We start from the raw sequence: 6,357 nt of genomic DNA on the forward strand, positions 1-6,357 counted from the left end.
CTAATACCTAGCGAAATTCCACAAATTGTACACAATAGCATTCTGTCGTATTAGATATTTAATTTGCAATAGCTTTTGTTTCAAAACCTTTTTTTATATAATAGATTTTCATATGGGATACAGATACTTTATCTATACGGCGCCTTCAACATTATAAACATATTGCGACAAAATTAGGTCCTCCATTTCACACCATTTTCGGAACATAGACGCAAAATATGCACGTGTTCCTTCCAAATAGCTTTGAATGTGACGTTACGCAATGTGCTGCGGTGTAGTCAGTTCACCGCGGATTAATACTTAACTCGGACGGAGCGTGACACTTCCTCATGCAATAAAAGCCGAATCTCCTTTTAGTTCACCGGCATTTCAGCATAATCACGGCAGTTCGGGTTTGATATCGGATCTTCAGGCGTAGTTTATTTATCGTTTTTATTTATACACTTTGTTTACAAGATGCCTGGATTTTCCGACAGAGATCGTGGTAGAGATAGAGGGTAAGTGTTTGAATGAATTTTAGGCAAATTTAACACCTCGTTGTCTTGCCAGAAATGGCTGACATGACGCACGGGATAACCGTAGATACTGTACTCGTTTATCTAGCTAGGTATATTTCGATTCTTGTTTTTTACTTAGACTGCCGTTTTTCAAACTTAAAAAAATGGGAACTATCGAAATGTATTCAGAATTAGAAGAGACCAACGTTTTTAAAGGCCTCGTTTCGTCATGAAACTAGCAAGAGGCCTGATCTGAATCCGAAAATTCTTAGCTAATTAAAATCACGAACCACAGTCAGCGGTTGTAAATGTCTAATTTACCGTATTAACGTTATGAAAATGTGATCTTAACATTAACATTGTGCCTCATCGTACAGCAAGCGTCAGATAACCAGTAAACTAGCCGACTAAATGTATTTGTACGCCATGTGGCATTATTGAATGCGAATACAAAATGCCGGCCGGTTTTTTTTTTTTCATTGTTCATGTGCCGGATATATATTGAAAGATTGCGGTGTTTTTTTTAAACGTGACTCAGTCCAATAAGCCACGCATTTCTTCTAGTTTGTTAACGTTGGCAATAGCTTCTGCAGCGTATTGAAGTTGGGATAATGTCATGTTTAATTAGTTACACGCTTACTGCTGGTGTTCTGTTAAATCTACATTTAAAAAAAGTTTCTTTGATTGGCGTTTACTCAAGCGAGTTTATCCACATGTGACCTACATCTCTTTTACATTGGTTGGCGTGATTAACATTAGACCATCCATTTCCCCAGTTATGGCAGTGGACCACCTCGTTTTGGAGGCGGCGGAAGAGGAGGTGGTGGTGGGGGGAAGTTTGGTAATCCCGGTGATAGACTGCGCAAGAAGCATTGGAACCTTGACGAACTCTCTAAATTTGAAAAGAACTTTTACCAAGAACACCCGGATGTTAATCGGAGATCTCCGGTATGTATTCTAGGGGTCAAAATCCAGATTTATTCTAAATGTTACGCAATGGTCATTGGCATGTGTTCTTGCATAGGTTCCTTTTCCTGCCCAATCACCAATGGCCATTTGCTGTCGTTACCTTTTGCATTGCCATGCCAATTGATTTGAGTCGCTACATGTTTGTCATTGCAGCAAGAGGTTGCACAGTACAGAAGTACTAAAGCTGTTACTGTGAAGGGGAGGGACTGCCCTAATCCAATTATGAAGTTCCATGAAGCCAGTTTTCCAAGTATGCACATCCACTCATATTCAGTTGAAAGATGCATTTCTGATCTGGACTTGTCTTCAATGGGTTAGTTTTCATGTACCACCCCCTCTTTCCACAGCATACGTGATGGATGTCATTAACAAAGCAGGCTGGTCAGAACCAACACCGATCCAAGCACAGGGTTGGCCACTGGCATTGAGTGGCAAGGACATGGTTGGCATTGCACAGACAGGCTCTGGGAAAACTCTCTCTGTAAGTGTTGTGAGAGTCCTAGCCTTTGACTATTCTAACCACTTAGAATTGCTCTTAAAAATGACTTAAAAATGACTGTTCTTTTCTGTAATGCAATGTCACTTTTTTTTTCTGCAGTACTTGTTGCCTGCAATCGTGCACATTAACCACCAGCCTTTCCTGGAACGTGGAGATGGCCCTATTGTAAGTGCCCATGGATATTCTGACTTGTATCGAATCTCGCACCCACACAACATGGATTTATGGTATTCAATCTTTCTTTCAGTGCTTAGTGCTTGCCCCTACCCGTGAACTGGCTCAGCAGGTCCAGCAGGTGGCGGCAGAGTATGGCAGAGCTTCTCGTCTGAAGTCTGTCTGCGTTTATGGGGGGCGCGCCCAAAGGGCCACAGCTCCGTGACCTGGATAGAGGTAAGTTCCACAACCGCTATGTATTTGGCTGATTTGAATCTATGGAATTTGGTGCTAAAAATTGTTTATTATAGGTGTGGAGATTTGCATTGCCACACCTGGCAGACTTATTGACTTCCTGGAGGCGGGAAAGACTAACATGCGCAGATGCACTTACCTGGTCCTGGATGAGGCTGACCGAATGCTCGACATGGGTTTCGAACCACAAATCCGAAAGATTGTGGACCAGATCAGAGTGAGTAGTTGTAATGCATTAATGTGCTAAAGTCTACTGATCTCACTTGGTACAGTCGTCAAGGGTATATTCTGACTCCTTCCTTGTTCTTTCCAGCCTGACCGACAGACGCTGATGTGGAGTGCCACCTGGCCCAAAGAGGTGCGCCAGCTGGCAGAGGACTTCCTGAAGGACTACGTCCAGATCAATGTGGGAGCTCTGCAGCTGAGTGCCAACCACAACATCTTGCAGATTGTGGATGTTTGCAATGATGGCGAGAAGGAAGACAAGTGAGTCCTGTCTGGCCTGTGGCGTTTCTGTAATGTATATTTAATGGGTGGATAATATGACTCAGGTGCTAGTTGTGTAGTCACTAATTGAATGCTTCCCGGCCTTCCACTTCCAGGCTCCTCCGCCTACTTGAGGAGATCATGAGTGAGAAGGAGAACAAGACCATAATCTTTACAGAGACCAGGCGATGTGATGAGATCACTAGGAGGATGAGGCGGGATGGGTAAGTGACATCAATACTTCGTTCTTTAAACTCAGGGTAATCATGTGTTTTACTGGACTCAATTGACACTTGCTCCTTTTAGTTGGCCAGCAATGGGCATCCATGGAGACAAGAGCCAGCAGGAGAGGGACTGGGTGCTCAATGGTGAGTTTTATCACAAGAACAATTTAGTATGACACAACCTCTTATGGCCAGCTATCAATTTCCTTTCCTTCTTTCAGAGTTCAAGTTTGGAAAGGCGCCAATTCTCATTGCCACAGACGTCGCCTCCAGGGGTCTAGGTTAGTTTCATTCTGTCCTTGGTCCCTTGTACCAACTTTTTTTTCCTGAAAGAAAGTGCTTCTTTCTGTAACTCTTCTGCCTTCTGAGTTTCTCCCCTATCTAAAGGAGCGGTCTTTTGAGGCAGGGCCTTGGCATGACACGCCCAGGTCTCCAGAGGGGGAAGGAGGACTCTTGGAGGTGTCCTGACTGGGACATCACCCAGTCACATACAGAGGTGGCGGGGTCTGACTGCTGACTATCACGCTGGGCTGCCCAAAAGAGGGGGCCTTAATGAGAGTTAGCTGCTGCACCCCTGTAAATGCAGCTGTTCTCTGGCATCGGTTTGGACTGCTTCACACCCAAGCTCATGGCTCCACCAGGCTCTGCTGTTTCCATGTCTTGCATGTCGGTTTGGGCATTGCAAGTCATTGAGTTCTGGAAGGTGTAGCTATCTCAAAGCATGTGTGACAAATGTGGCAGTTTCCTAAACTTCTGTTTTGAGAGCAGTTGTAGGTCCAATTACACGTTCACCTCTGTAATGATGTGGCTACTGGCGTTTAGTGTCAGTGGGTCATGTCGGTTGGCTGGGGATAAAAATCCAAGCTCGCACTCCTCCCTCACCTGCGTTTCAAGTCATGTCGAGACCTGCCAACGAGAGACATTTGATCACGTGAACACTGGTTCTGGGAATATCTTGCTTTGAGACTGGGGGTACTTTTGTTATGGTCACAGGAGTAAGTGGCTCAGTCTTTTAGCTTTTCCCAGTTGTTTATGGTCTTGCCAAGACTGCAGTGTGGCCTTTATAGCGAGCTTCTTATGAGTGTGGGAATAAAGGGCCTTCGTTATCACCATAAGGTCCTTGTTTTGGCACATGAGGCAACAGTGCGCGTAGTGGACTTACTGGCAGTCACTTGTCATTGTGTGGGGAGTATTCTGCAATGGGAATGGACTAGTGAATGCATACTCTATGGTAGGACTTCTGCTCCTTTTTTTCTTTTTAGGGGTAGGGGCTATTGGTATTGGGAAGCATTTGGAGTGTGCATCATTTCTCTCTTCCCAATGTGGTATCCCCACAGATTAAGTCTTTCTGGAGTTGTCTAATGCTATTCTTTACAGCCTAGTGGAAAAACCAGCTACATCCAGTGAATGGTTGTACTAACTTTGCTCTTTTGGTCTGGCTGTTGTGGTGTGCATCTTTGTGCGCTCCTTTTTTTGCCACACCGCAACACATCCTACAGATGTTGAAGATGTGAAATTTGTCATCAACTTTGACTACCCCAACAACTCTGAGGACTATATTCACCGCATCGGCAGAACTGCCCGGAGCCAAAAGACTGGCACAGCCTACACCTTCTTCACCCCCAACAACATGAGGCAGGCCAGTGACCTCGTTGCTGTGCTCCGTGAGGCCAACCAGGCCATCAACCCTAAACTCCTCCAGATGGCGGACAGAGGAGGTAAATCTAATTGGTGAGATACAGGAACTGTGGTTCAGCTGCAGCCATTTATTTTCCTTTTTGTTGACGTGGATGGGTTTGGCACAGTCAAAGCTATGGGATCTTGATTTATTTTTGTTAGCCATTAACCCCCCCCCCCCTTACAGTGTTTTCCAATGTACCCATTTCATATCACTCAAATTGGCATGAAAGACAACTAATTTGTTGTTGGTTTTCCTTTCAGGTCATTCAAGGGAGGCAGAGGTGGTAGTGGATTTAGGGATGACCGTCGGGACAGGTACTCCTCCGGGGGCAGGCGTGACTTCAGTGGCTTTAGGGACAGGAAAACGATAGAGGTTTTGACAGTGGACCAAGAAGGTCTTTGGCACAAATTCACAGAGTGGAGGCTATGGGGCAAGTGGCTTTGACAAAAGCGGCAATGGTTTAGTGGCTACGCAGCAACGGCCAGTCAAACTATGGTACCAGCCAGGCCGGGCGTTCCCAACGCAGAACTTCCAGGCCCCACAGTTTAGTGCCAACCAAGGAGGTGCACAGAATGGCATGAGCCATCAACAGTTCCCCTTCACGCAGCAACAAGCACCACAGCCCATGGTGCCTTACCCAATGCCCCCTCAATTCCCACAGTAAACATGTACATGAAAGTAAAGATGGTAACTTATTGCTTTTTTGTCTTGTTTAGTCTACTCTATCCCAAATTGTACCGTTTAATTTTTTACGCAGGGTTCAATGGATTTTTTTTTTAGCCTCTATCAAGTCCTTGGTGGGTCCTGCAGCGCAGCAATAGTGATGCGCACAGTTTTGCTTTCTTTTACTTATTTAATTTGTTACATTCCTCAGTGATGTTTAGTCTTATTTTGTACTAGTTATTGCAAATGTATTGTTTTGTCCCACCTGTACCATTTAAAGTGATATGTTAAGATCTTAACTGGGAGGCACTGCATGGCCTTTCGATTAAAAACCAAAAATACTTATCGTGTTGTCTTATTCTTACACCACTACATGAGTGTCTGTTAATGCTTGCCTGTCCACTTTGCTTCAACATCGGGTAAATGGCTGAATGCTCAGGAGTGATAAATCTTTTGTCTAGCAGAATCTATGAGCATAGTCAATAGCTTAACTTAGTTACTGCCTATGCTTGACTAAGCAGCACTTAATACTGGGGGTTGTGACTTGGCATAACTGCAAGTCTATGTAATAGTGTAGTTGGCTTTACAGACTTCCTCCAGAGCTATTCATTTTTTGCAACTGTCAAGGAGTTAACAGTTAACTGTTATAGCAACTCACTACACCCCCCCGCGCTTGTGCTATGGTAACCTTGTCAAAACCAAGTGTTAAAGGAGACGAGTGACACAATCAATGCTTAAACAACCTCTCCAGTCGGTGTTCCAATTCATCCCAAAGGTGTTCCATGGGGTTGGTCAGTGCTCCCGAATGGCACAGAGGTCTAAGGCACTGCATCTAAGTTCTAGAGGCATCACTAAAGACAACCTGGCTCGAGTCCAGGCTGTATCACAATCGGCCGTGATTGAGAGTCCCATAGGGCGGTGCACAATTAG

At 44.8% G+C, this 6,357-nt stretch overlaps 1 pseudogene; it reads left to right on the forward strand.

The window, feature by feature from the left end:
- Positions 1-330: 330 nt before the first annotated feature.
- LOC124029941 lies at positions 331-5,772 on the forward strand (annotated as a pseudogene).
- The last annotated feature ends 585 nt before the right edge of the window (positions 5,773-6,357 follow it).

The sequence above is a fragment of the Oncorhynchus gorbuscha genome, unplaced genomic scaffold (genome assembly GCF_021184085.1).
Source record: "Oncorhynchus gorbuscha isolate QuinsamMale2020 ecotype Even-year unplaced genomic scaffold, OgorEven_v1.0 Un_scaffold_8304, whole genome shotgun sequence".
Lineage (NCBI taxonomy): Eukaryota > Metazoa > Chordata > Actinopteri > Salmoniformes > Salmonidae > Oncorhynchus > Oncorhynchus gorbuscha.